The following is a 13,335-nucleotide window of genomic DNA, read 5'->3' as shown; positions in this document are numbered from 1 at the left end:
AAAGCCATCTATGAAAAACCTACAGCGAATATCATTCTCAATGGGGAAAAACTGAGAGCTTTCCCCCTAAGGTCAGGAACGCGGCAGGGATGTCCACTATCACCACTGCTATTCAACATAGTATTGGAAGTCCTAGCCACAGCAATCAGACAACAAAAAGAAATCAAAGGCATCCAAATCGGCAAGGAAGAAGTCAAACTCTCACTCTTTGCAGATGATATGATACTTTATGTGGAAAACCCAAAAGACTCCACCCCAAAACTGCTAGAACTCATACAGGAATTCAGTAAAGTGGCAGGATATAAAATCAATGCACAGAAGTCAGTGGCATTCCTATACACCCACAACAAGACAGAAGAAAGAGAAATTAAGGAGTCGATCCCATTTACAATTGCACCCAAAACCATAAGATACCTAGGAATAAATCTAACCAAAGAGACAAAGGATCTGTACTCAGAAAACTATAAAATACTCATGAACGAAATTGAGGAAGACACAAAGAAATGGAAAAACGTTCCATGCTCATGGATTGGAAGAATAAATATTGTGAAGATGTCAATGCTACCTAGAGCAATCTACACATTCAATGCAATCCCCATCAAAATACCATCCACTTTTTTCAAAGAAATGGAACAAATCATCCTAAAATTTGTATGGAACCAGAAAAGACCCCGCATAGCCAGAGGAATGTTGAAAAAGAAAAGCAAAGCCGGCGGCATCACAATTCCGGACTTCCAGCTCTATTACAAAGCTGTCATCATCAAGACAGTATGGTACTGGCACAAAAACAGACACATAGATCAATGGAACAGAATAGAGAGCCCAGAAATGGACCCTCAACTCTATGGTCAACTCATCTTTGACAAAGCAGGAAAGAATGTCCAATGGAACAAAGACAGTCTCTTCAACAAATGGTGTTGGGAAAATTGGATAGCCACATGCAGAAGAATGAAACTGGACCATTTCCTTACACCACACACAAAAATAGACTCCAAATGGTTGAAAGACCTCAATGTGAGACAGGAGTCCATCAAAATCCTAGAGGAGAACACAGGCAGCAACCTCTTTGACCTCAGCCGAAGCAACTTCTTCCTAGAAACATCGCCAAAGGCAAGGGAGGCAAGGGCAAAAATGAACTATTGGGACTTCATCAAGATAAAAAGCTTTTGCAAAGCAAAGGAAACAGTCAACAAAACCAAAAGACAACCAACAGAATGGGAGAAGATATTTGCAAATGACATATCAGATAAAGGGCTAGTATCCAAAATCTATAAAGAACTCATCAAACTCAACACCCAAAGAACAAAGAATCCAATCAAGAAATGGGCAGAAGACATGAACAGACATTTTTCCAAAGAAGACATCCAAATGGCCAACAGACACATGAAAAAGTGCTCAATATCGCTCGGCATCAGGGAAATCCAAATCAAAACCTCAATGAGATACCACCTCACACCTGTCAGAATGGCTAAAATTAACAAGTCAGGAAATGACAGATGTTGGCGGGGATGCGGAGAAAGGGGAACCCTCCTACACTGTTGGTGGGAATGCAAGCTCGTGCAGCCACTCTGGAAAACTGTATGGAGGTTCCTCAAAAAGTTGAAAATAGAGCTACCATATGATCCAGCAATTGCACTACTGGGTATTTACCCCAAAGATACAAAAGTAGGGATCCGAAGGGGTACGTGCACCCCGATGTTTATAGCAGCAATGTCCACAATAGCCAAACTGTGGAAAGAGCCAAGATGTCCATCAACAGATGAATGGATAAAGAAGATGTGGTATATATATATATATATATATATATATATATATATGCAATGGAATATTATGCAGCCATCAAAAGGAATGAGATCTTGCCATTTGCAACGACGTGGATGGAACTGGAGGGTATTATGTTGAGTGAAATAAGTCAAACAGAGAAAGACATGTATCATATGTTCTCACTGATATGAGGAATTCTTAATCTCAGGAAACAAACTGAGGGTTGCTGGAGTGGGGGGTGGGGTGGGAAGGATGGGGTGACTGGGTGATAGACACTGGGGAGGGTATGTGCTCTGGTAAGCGCTGTGAATTTTGCAAGACTGTTGAATCTCAGATCTGTACCTCTGAAACAAATAATGCAATATATGTTAAAAAAAAAAGAAGAAGAAGAAGAAGGTAGTGGGAGGGGAAGAATGAAGCGGGGGAAATCGGAGGGGTAGACGAACCATGAGAGACGATGGACTCTGAAAAACAAACAGGGTTCTAGAGGGGAGGGGGGTGGGAGGATGGGTTAGCCTGGTGGTGGGTACTGAGGAGGGCACGTTCTGCATGGAGCACTGGGTGTTATGCACAAACAATGAATCATGGAACACTTCATCTAAAACTAATGATGTAATGTATGGGGATTAACATAAGAATAAAAAAAAAATGAAGATTCTAAAACTAAAATTCTAATAACTGAAATGAAGAACTCAAAAGTTGATTTAATAGCAAATTAGACAGACATAGCTGAAGTGAGGATTGGTGAAATAAGAAATAGACTAGTGGAAACTATTTACAGTGATGCAGAAAAAGATGGAATATATAAAGAGATCACAAAAGAAATACGAAATATGGTGAAAAGGTCTACCATATATGCAGTTAGAATCCAAAGAGCTATATTTGAAAGATTGGGCCAAATATTTTCCAAAATTGCAGATATTAAGCATCAGATTCAAGAATTACTATTAAATTAGTTTTCTTGATAAAGTATCTTCTAGTCACAAAATTTTTAAAATTGTACTTCTATAATAATAACAATTATAGTAATGATCTCTATTCTATAGACCTTATACATATTAACTCATTTAATGCTCACAACTCTACAAGGTAGCTATTCTTTTTTTTTTTTTTAAGATTTTATTTATTTGACAGAGAGAGACACAGCAAGAGAGGGAAACACAAGCAGGGGGAGCGGGAGAGGGAGAAGCAGGCTCCCCACTGAGCAGAGAGCCCGATGCGGGGCTCGATCCCAGGACCCTGAGATCATGACCTGAGCCGAAGGCAGATGCTCAACGACTGAGCCACCCAGGCACCCCAAGGTAGCTATTCTTATCATTCTGATTTGCATTTAGGAACTGAGGCTCAAAGAAGTTAATTTTCCCATAGTCACAAATCCAGTATGTAGCTAAATCAGTATTCAAACCCTGGCATCAAGTTCTAGAGTCCAGCTCCTAACCACTATGCATATTTTAATGTAAATGATGAATAACACTTTTACATGAAAGTGGTGATCAAAGCCTTCCCTGAGGAATTTAAAATCCAAATTAATTTTTATTGTAATTAATTACAGCAAGTCTTTAATAGAAAACTGCGCAAGAGTCCACTGTTTAAAACAATATGACAGATTTTTTTTAAAAAATGAAATATGAACAAAGTTAATTGCTTTAAAAATTCAGCACTTGATCTGCAGGTGCCAAGAAGTATACACAGTTACCATAACTGGTAGATGATTAAAAATTTTGCAATAATATGACTGGTTCTCTGTGCTGTAGTAAATGTTGGATCTAACTTCTATACAGTAAGACTTACATTCTCATTTCATGTTCTCTTCTCCAATGAATTTGTTTAGTGGGATAAAGCAAAGAGTTGAGATCAGTGAGAATACTATAGTTCATCAAGCCACATCATTACATGATAATAATTATAAAATATTACTTACTTGTATAAACTAAACATCTATATGATTGGAGTTTTCCCAAAATATGCAAGTATTCTTCAATATTGAGAAACTGGATTGTTTGGCAACTCTAGAATATATATAATTTTTTGGAAAGAGAGGGAGATAAAGAGTACTGATGGTATTATGGTCTTTGTTATTGGCCATATAAGTCCCAAGACTGTCTCAATTTTCTAAACTTCCTAAGACTTGAGTGGTTACTTCTGCCATTGACTCCATTAGCTACCACAGCCTCCTTTCAACAAATTCCTGTTCTTGCTTAAAGTAGTTTAATTTACCCTACTTTCACAAAGGGGAAAAATTAATCAAAGAAGAAACTTTGAATAAGTCACCTGACACCTTTGAATCTTTTTTTCCTTACCACTAAATTGAAGGATAATAACTGCACAAAAAATCAAAACAATAATAATCTCCAGTTACTGAGTACTAACTACATGACAATCAACTTACAACCATTAGTTAATTTAATGCATAGAACACAAACAAGAACTCAACTAAAAGAGCAGAGGGACCTGTGCTCAACTGGTTGAGAAAGGAGTTGGCTGGTTGGAGATGCAGCTTTTGGACAGGTCCAGAACCAGGCCAGAGTATATCCCAGCATTAAGTGACTTACGCATCAAGAAAGTTACGTGAAACTTATTTAATTAAGTATAATCTCTATTTACAGGAATAAGTGATTAATGTAGTGATGTTCCAAGGTATCTAAATAGCAAATTCAATAGACAGCAGTTAATATTTATTAAGTGTTTATTCACAGCACTAGAAACTATGCTAAAGTATTTTATGTATTTTTTATCATTGAATCTTCACAACAACCATGAGAGGAAGGGGCTAGCATCCATATTTTACAGATTAAAAAGCTAAGAATCAGTGAAATTAAGAAGCTTTCTCTAATGATTATGGATATAGATGCAGTTAGATTCATTGCTATTGATGTAATTTTTTCCCCCATTAGGAGATTTGTTGTTTACACTAATTAGAGCACAGCTAAGCTACTGTTAAGAGACATAAATAAAATTGATTAATAAGATCAAAGTTTATTTCTCAGTCACATAGAAACCAGAGCTAAAAGGGGGCCTTCTACTCTTTCAACACACCATTCCATCTCTGGGTCCCTGGAATGTATTATAATGTTTACCTTTGCCCAAACAAAGAGAAGAGAGCGCTTACCTTTCAAGACACAACCTAAAAGTCAAACACACAAATCTGTGGCATATAATGTGGAAGAGCAATTACTAAAACATTATGTACATATTTCATTTTGCAGTAGGCAAGGCCATGCAAATATGCAAAGCATGTGAATAAGCTTTTTGCTCTGTGCAGTATAAGGGAGAGAAGTGCCTGATGTTTTTTTCTATGGTTCATTACTAAAAAATGTGCTACAGGGAGTAATATTTTTCTTTTGTAGTGTACGTTAGAAAATATGTGCTGGGATTAATTTTAACAGAGCAGCATCTCTGTGTCTTACAAGGAAAAGCACCACTTCACAATTAAAAAAAAGAGAGACAGAAAGAAAGGAAAAAAAAAAAAAAAGGTTATACCTGAATGTCAATCCAGCACATTGTCATATCCACAGAGAAAAAATAGTCAAAACTTTTATTATCATCACATTTCATCTACTGAGCATATATGATTTTCAGCATGTTGTGTGAAGAAATTGGCAATAAATACGTGACTAATTTTCCTCATTGAAGTATAATAGCAGTCAAGGGAAAATACATTCACCAATATCAAAACAGGGTATGAGATGAAAAACACTACTCCATGACAAGAACAATGCCTGGCAGAACCATTAACATGATTACGTACGACTTGCTTTATTGGCACATCCCAATGAAATGTTTAATATCTTAAAGAGCCTAAAGCTATCATTTTGGCACCAAAATACTGCAATTTGACTGTTGAAGACAAAAACAATACAGAAGAATTTCTGTGAAATCGGTGAGTTTCACTCTTTCCTAGCATTTTTGTTTCCATTGATTGAAGGAAGAAATGGATTTTAAAACAATTGTTGGGCACATTGACAAACAACATCCAAAAACAACACTAACAGACTTTGCAAAATTGAAAGTAAACAAGAATGGATCAAGGATGAATGGATTTGGCTTCTGAATGAAAAAGCTTCATTGACTTAAAAGGAAATTTGATTTGAATACTCAGAATGATCTAACAATTAGAGCCATTCATAACACCCTTATTGTAAGATAAGATTTTCTACTTTAGTTAAAAGAAAAAAAGACAAAAAATCAGATGAAGAATATAATCTATAGCTCAAGTGAAAAATTATCAAACTTAATATATATGTATAATCTTGGTGAAAGGTTACAAGCAACTCATCCTTCTAACAAATACAGAGTTGGTATAACTATCAGTTTTAAATATTATTTAAATGTTAAAATTTATAATTAATCTAAAATTGATAGTTTACATGTATGCTGAATGTTCTTATGAGCTTTAGTTGAGAAAAATGGTCCTTAACTTTTACCATTATTTCTATTATTCAGGGAAGATTTACAGGAAGAATAAAACTCCCACTTGGCATTTAATTCAACATCTAAACAAGCAGAAATTACAGAAGTGTGAAAAGGTGGAAAAACCATACTATGAACTTCAGAAAAGTGTACATTTGAATATAACTATTTTATTCCTACTGTCAATACCATCAATTTTCATCAAAGTATATGCTAATCATACATTATCATAATGTCAGTTTTTGAATTCAATATTCCTCATTATTTGAACTGTTTTCCTTTTGACATTTACACTATTTTTATTGACGCTTTCATTGATTCTCTAACTAGTTTTATGTCCTTCCAACAGTGAGTAAAGAGAATCGCCATTTATCCATGTATCTTTTAATACATGTAACGGTCTTCCTTTAGCTACCACCTCCAGCACTGTATCGTAGAGATGATTGAAGGAGTTTCGAATTCGTTTTGTATCAAACTACGATACCTTCTACTGTTTTTGAGAAAAGCCAAGTTGATTTTTCATTTATAGGGCAAAACTGGGGGGGGGGGTTCATACTCTCATCCATATTATATTTTAATATTTCCTGGACCCACACACCAATCAGAAAAATAACAAGAGGATTCGGCACCTTCTTTGACTTTCCCTACTTGATTCCTCCTATTTTCAAAACAGTCATGTAGCAGAGACCCACGGCTGCAAAACAAGATGAATTGAGCAGAAGATCATTAGAAGGAACAATGTGGCACTCATCATTTTGTGCTGTCACAACACCATCTGTGTTGCACCAGACCAGAGTAACTTTGACATGACAAATAAACCTCTTAGGGGAAATGGGGATTCTATTAATTGTTCCGCTGTCTGGCCAAACACTGGTGATATACTCTCCCCTAATGTAGCACCACACACAACTGTTATTATTGAATTAACAATAGCAATGAATTATGATTTTTAAAATAACATTTATTTCTTCTGGATGAAAAATAAGATGTAAAGTATTACACTCCCACTGGGGTGGCGTAAATATATTTATGCAGCCTTGTAATTATATTTATACTTCACCTGGGGGACTGACTCCAGAAATACTGTTTTCTTTACCCTGCTAATAAATATTGTTCGGTGAAATTACATCATGTGTCCCTCATGGCAGCCGTTTCCCTCAACTGCAAAAAGTGCTGAGGTTAGTGGTTCAAATCAGTTTTTTTTTGGTTTTTTTTTGTTTTGTTTTTTTTGTTTTTAAAGATTTTATTTATTTATTTGAGAGAGAGAGAGAATGAGAGACAGAGAGCATGAGAGGGAGGAGGGTCAGAGGGAGAAGCAGGCTCCCCGCGGAGCGGGGAGCCCGATGCAGGACTCGATCCCGGGACTCCAGGATCATGACCTGAGCCGAAGGCAGTCGCTTAACCAACTGAGCCACCCAGGCGCCCCCAAATCAGTTTTGATCTACAGGCACTGACCAGAATTCTCCTGAACGTTACTGTTATCAACAATGATGACGACAGCAGATATCTATTGATGTTTCTATGTACCAGCTGCCCTGCTAACTATTTATGTGGATTATTTCATTTAAACCTCACAGCAATCCTGTGAGCTGGAGGCTTTTATTAACCCTGTAATTTTCTAGATCAGGAGTTAGCCAACATTTCTGGTGAAGAGCCAGAGAGTAAATATTTGAAGATTTGCCAGCTGTACAGTTGCTAGTGTGGTACAAAAGCCGTGCAGACAATACACCACCAAATAAGCGCAACTGTGTTCCAGTAAAAGTTTATTTACAAAAAAAGCGGAGGGCGGGTTGGATTTTGCCTGTAAGCAATTGCTGGCCCGGTCCAGATGATGAAACTGAGGTTTAGCAAGGTTAAATAACTCACCTAAGGTCGCTAAGTAGTGAGGCCAACATTTAAAAAGAGACAAACTATGGGGCACCTGAGTGGCTCATTTGGTTCAGCCTCTGACTCTTGGTTTTGGCTCAGGTTATGATCTCAGGGTCGTGAGATCAAGCCCCACGTTGGGCTCCCTGCTTGCAGGGAGTCTTCCTGAGATTCTCTCTTTCTCTCTCTCTCCTTCCCCCTCTCACCCTCCTCCCCCCAAAAATAGACAGACTACGAATCTGCGCCCCTAACTACTATCCACACTGCCTTCAGGGTTCGGTAATGTCTTGCATCCTCAGTGATGAACGGGAAGACTGAGGAAATGTGAAAATTGTAAGGTCTTAACAACTGGCTCTGGAATTTCTCTTAGAGAAGGAATTCATTTGTTCTAAAGGAGTCTTCCTAAGTCACCTGGGGAAAGTTGAGAACCAGAAGACAATTGTCAGCAGGCCTCACAGTAAGAAAAAGGACACGAACAGCAATCCTGAGGTGCGGCACAAGTGAGCAGAGGAAGAGAACCGCTGAATGTGTTATGGGTGATTATAGCCTGAATTACAGGGAAAAACACCAACAGATACGAATGATTTAAAAAAAAAAAAAAAGAGGGGATTGAGAATTTTTAACATTCTGTTACTTAGGCTACAAGTAATAGCACTACTCTAACAGGCTTAAAAAAATATAGAAAGACAGTTTCTCACATAACCTAAATCAAAACATGGGATGGGCTCTAGGTGTAGTGTATTCACAGATCCAGCTCTGTTTCTCCACCATTATCTTGGGCTCTCCCTTCTTCTAGGTGTCAGTTCTATCATTAGGAAGGCATTCTCTGTGATTGCCTCCAGCAAATGAGGCTCATGCTTCCTTGTTCACGTATGGTGAGGAAGACTGGGAAAAAATCCTGTCTCCCAACAATGGGAGAAATATCCTTTCTTCCCGTCTGATTAGGCTGAATCCCCTCAATTAATAATTACCTGCCACCCCCCCAAAAAAATAGTTCTGAGTGCCCGGGGTTTAATTATGGATTCTCAAACCACTCCCTAAAAAGAGGATGGGTTTCCTAAGAGTGTCCTGCTAGACCAACCATCACATGGCCACGCAGCTGCAAACATAGGCATTTCACTTGAGTGATGGGGGCTGCAGGGGGATGGATGGCTATCGGAACAAAAATGGGATTCTTGTAGAACATAGAAGATATACATCTCTAACTCATAGGATGAAATCCTTATGCCGCTCTGGAATAAACCTGACTTAAAACAACAACAAAAAGAAACAGGGCTTGCAATGAGCATGGAGCTTCTCTCTTGTTTTAGAAGCTATCACACTGCAGCGTAAGTCAGCAACACGGAGGCTTTTCTTTATGCTAGGCAATGTGACAGAAATAGGATACCAAGAGAAATGGGCAGTCACTTGCAGGAGCAGCATACAAACTAACATTTTGAAACAATCTGCTAGGTGGATTAACAGTGGCATACTTGGAGTGCTATGGGAATGCTCCAGACTAAGGGAGTCAGGGAAATCTTCTAAAAGACATGGTTTCATTCTCCTTTATTAATTTCATATATAGAAACTAAGGCTATATTACACATTATACAAACACACACACACACATCCAATAATAAAATGTTTTCCTTATAAAAAGTATAGATAAGGGGTGCCTGGGTGGCTCAGTCAGTTGGCTGTCTGCTTTGGGCTCAGGTCAAGATCTCCGGGCTTGGGATCCAGCCTCCCATCAGGCTCCCTGCTCAGTAGGGAGTCTGCTACTCCCTCTCCCCCTGCCACCCCCCGGTCGTGCTCTCTCTCTTTCTCTCCCCCTCAAATGAATAAATAAAATCTTTAAAAAAAGAAAGTATAGATATGGCTATCTTTCACAATATCACAACATTCATTGAAAGGCACTATGCTAGGTATCAGTAAAGGTCAGAAGTGATCTGTGCATAAAATACACACAAATATAGAGACATACATATAGGTAACTCAGACGCTTAGCATCCCTAGAGAGCATGAGTATTTGCATTCATTTGCATCCCCTTATATATGTAGAAATCAAGCTTAGGTATTAGAAGTGAAACTTTATGGTGAACACAGAGGTAGAATTTTGATTTTTACAGAAGAAACATATTTGGAAAATTGCTTCAGCATCATTTAAATGTGTAATTTATTTTGAAATGGGAACATATTTTATCTACAGGGTATTCATTTTCTTAATAACTGAATCTGGCATAACTTGCTGAGAAGACAGCTTGCACTTAAGGGAAGCACTCATGGTTATAGGTAGTTGAACATTTTAAAAGGGAAATCATTTAATCTACTCAATTTAGAGCTTTAGAAGGAATACATTAATGTGTAAAAGAAAGAAGACCAAAGCATAAATGCTTTCAAATTATCTTTTCCTTAGATAAAAATTATAGTACCACGGCTTTCAAGCATACATTAAAAATTCAACAATATAGTCTTTTTCTTAGAATTATTTTAAGACAGGTTTCCTCAGCCACAGCACTATTGATATTTTGGGCTGGATGATTCTTTGTCATTGAGTCTGTCCTGGGCATTGCACAACGTGTAGCAGGGTCCCTGGCCTCTATCTACTAGATGCCAGGAGCACCTCCCAGCCATGACAATCCAAAAACTGTCTCCAGACATTGTCAAATATCCCCTGGGGGGCAAAATTGACCCTGGCTGAGAACCACTGTCTTAATAAATAATTTTACTATCAAACTATAGTTTAATAATATTATGTAACAATTAAATCCCTATTAGTTTTCAACGTATAAATAATCATCTGTGAAAAATGAGCAAGCCGCTTCCAAAGTTAAATTATGAAATAATTTCAAAATCTGGATAAACCAGGAAAACTTCTTAAGGGCAATGAAAATCAGAGGGTCAATAGAGATAAGTCAATTCACGGTGATACCAAAATTGATTATAACATACACATATATCACTTCTAGTCATGGACTTATGATCTGTACACACGCGCACATGCGTGCACACACTGGCCTACATCATCCAAGAAATGTGATGAATGATGAGGGAATAAACAAGGCAAAGTTTAGGATTTAGGAGCAATTAAAAAGTAGTGGTAAATAGAGGTTTCAAATCAAGACTTAAAAGCAGAGGTTAGAAGGAGCAGGGAATTTCAGGGAGTCAAGCACTAAGTAATAATCAAGACCCCCCTCTCTACTTATTTTGTGTATTGGCTTAGGGACCTAGAGAACATTAAAAAGATAGAAACCAATCTGGCTTGAAGAATCCTTGGAGACATTTTTTACCATCTTATAAGGAAATATCATTAGACGGGGCCGCATATCTTTTTTTTTTTTAACTAACATCTTTATTTTACTTTTTTATTTAAATTCAATTAGCCAACATATAGCACATCATTAGTTTTTGATGTAGTGTTCAGTGATTCATTAGTTGCGTATAACACCCAGTGCTCATCACATCATGTGCCCTCCTTAATGCCCATCACCCAGTTACCCCATCCCCCACTCAGCTCCCTTTCTGCAACCCTCAGTTTGTTTCCCTGGAGTTAAGAGTCTCTCATGGTTTGTCTCCCTCTCTAATTTCTTCCCATTCAGTTTTCCCTGCCTTCCTCTATTATCCTCTGCACTACTTCTTATATTCCACATGTGAGTGAAACCATATGATAATTGTCTTTCTCTGATTGACTTATTTCACTTAGCATAATCCCCTCCAGTTCCATCTATGTTGATATAAATGGGAGGTATTCATCCTTTCTGATGGCTGAGTAATATTCCATTGTATATATAAACCACATCTTTATCCATTCATCTGTTGACGGGCATCTCGGTTCCTTCCACAGTTTGGATATTGTGGACATTGCTGCTATGAACACTGGGGTGCAGTTGCCTCTTCTTTTCACTCCATCTGTATCTTTGGGGTAAACACCCAGTAGTGCAATTGCTGGGTCATAGGGTAGCTCTGTTTTTAACATCTTGGGGAAACTCCATTCGGTTTTCCAGAGTGGCTGTATTTGCCTAATTCAAATGTTTCTGACATACAAATCAATGTATACATATTCCCGTATGTATACCATCATCTCCTTCAACCTGCTCCCCATTTGAAATGTCAAGCACATTGCCTGCCGCATAGCAGGCACAAATAAATATTTTAATGAACGAGTATTTGATAAATGGCTTCTGTTTCTTCTGTCACCATAACAACCAACATTCCATAAAGAACAGCTTTTAGCAAGAAATTCCCTCTTTTAGGAAACTTTACCTTTTTTTTTTTGACATCCCATTATTAATGTTTGATACTCCCCCAAAGCAATCCCGATTCCAAAACCTTCAACTTTTGATGACTTCATAGTATCCACAATAGCACTTTTAATACCCTGATACTCCCAAGTAACCTATGGCATATGTTAGATAAGGAAAAATTAGTTTTTTTATCTGGGGAGCCAAAACCAATATCGTAGAGGGAAATAAGTGTTATAAGATCTGATATATAGCATTGCAAAGCACTTACCTGTGACGTAAAAGAACAATCATACATTAATAAAATATATTCAAATAATTAAATATGAATTCAAGTAAATTAACATAATTCAGGTTTGAGTAACTAAGTCTACATGGCACTCCTCTGGCTAGGTTACACAGAAAGTCCCCAACAGGTTTTAAATGCTGCACTACAGCAACATTTTCTTAAATTCCCTTCATATTTTAGGACTCCATGGGCTTAAATGTCAGGACTCCCTGACATTAGGTCTCTAAACAAAATAATGATTAATATTCAGAACCCAAGGATCTCTTAGATCCTGAGGTGAGAATGTAGCAGGAAGTTGAAGCCAGGTATACCCTCCGAAGGACAAAAACATATTCATTTGCATGTTCCTATAGGACATAAAGAGAGCAGTAGTTTTCAACTCTGCTTGCATATCATAATCACGTGTAGAGCTTAACATAGTACTGCTGTCCAGATGCCATCCTCAGAAATTCAGATTTAATTAGTCTGGGTTGGGGCCAGAGCCTCAATATTTCTTAAAAGGCCCACAGGTAATTCCAACATGCAAACACTGAGATATAGGTATAATGAAAAGCCAAGTAAGCAGGATCAAGAATAAGGAGTTAGATATTTTAAAACGATATCATCTAATCTTTTATTATTTGTTAGTATAGTTCATTAGATGTATCATAGTCTGAAGCCACGAGGCAAATTTGTCAGTATACACCAGTAAAAACACAGAGATGAGAATTTTGGTTGCTGCATAACAACATGAATTACAAATATCTTCCCCTTCCTCTCACTAAACACTTCGTTAGCACCGAAAAT

The sequence above is a fragment of the Neomonachus schauinslandi genome, chromosome 1 (genome assembly GCF_002201575.2).
Source record: "Neomonachus schauinslandi chromosome 1, ASM220157v2, whole genome shotgun sequence".
Taxonomy (NCBI): domain Eukaryota; kingdom Metazoa; phylum Chordata; class Mammalia; order Carnivora; family Phocidae; genus Neomonachus; species Neomonachus schauinslandi.
Note: the sequence above shows the minus strand (reverse complement) of the source record.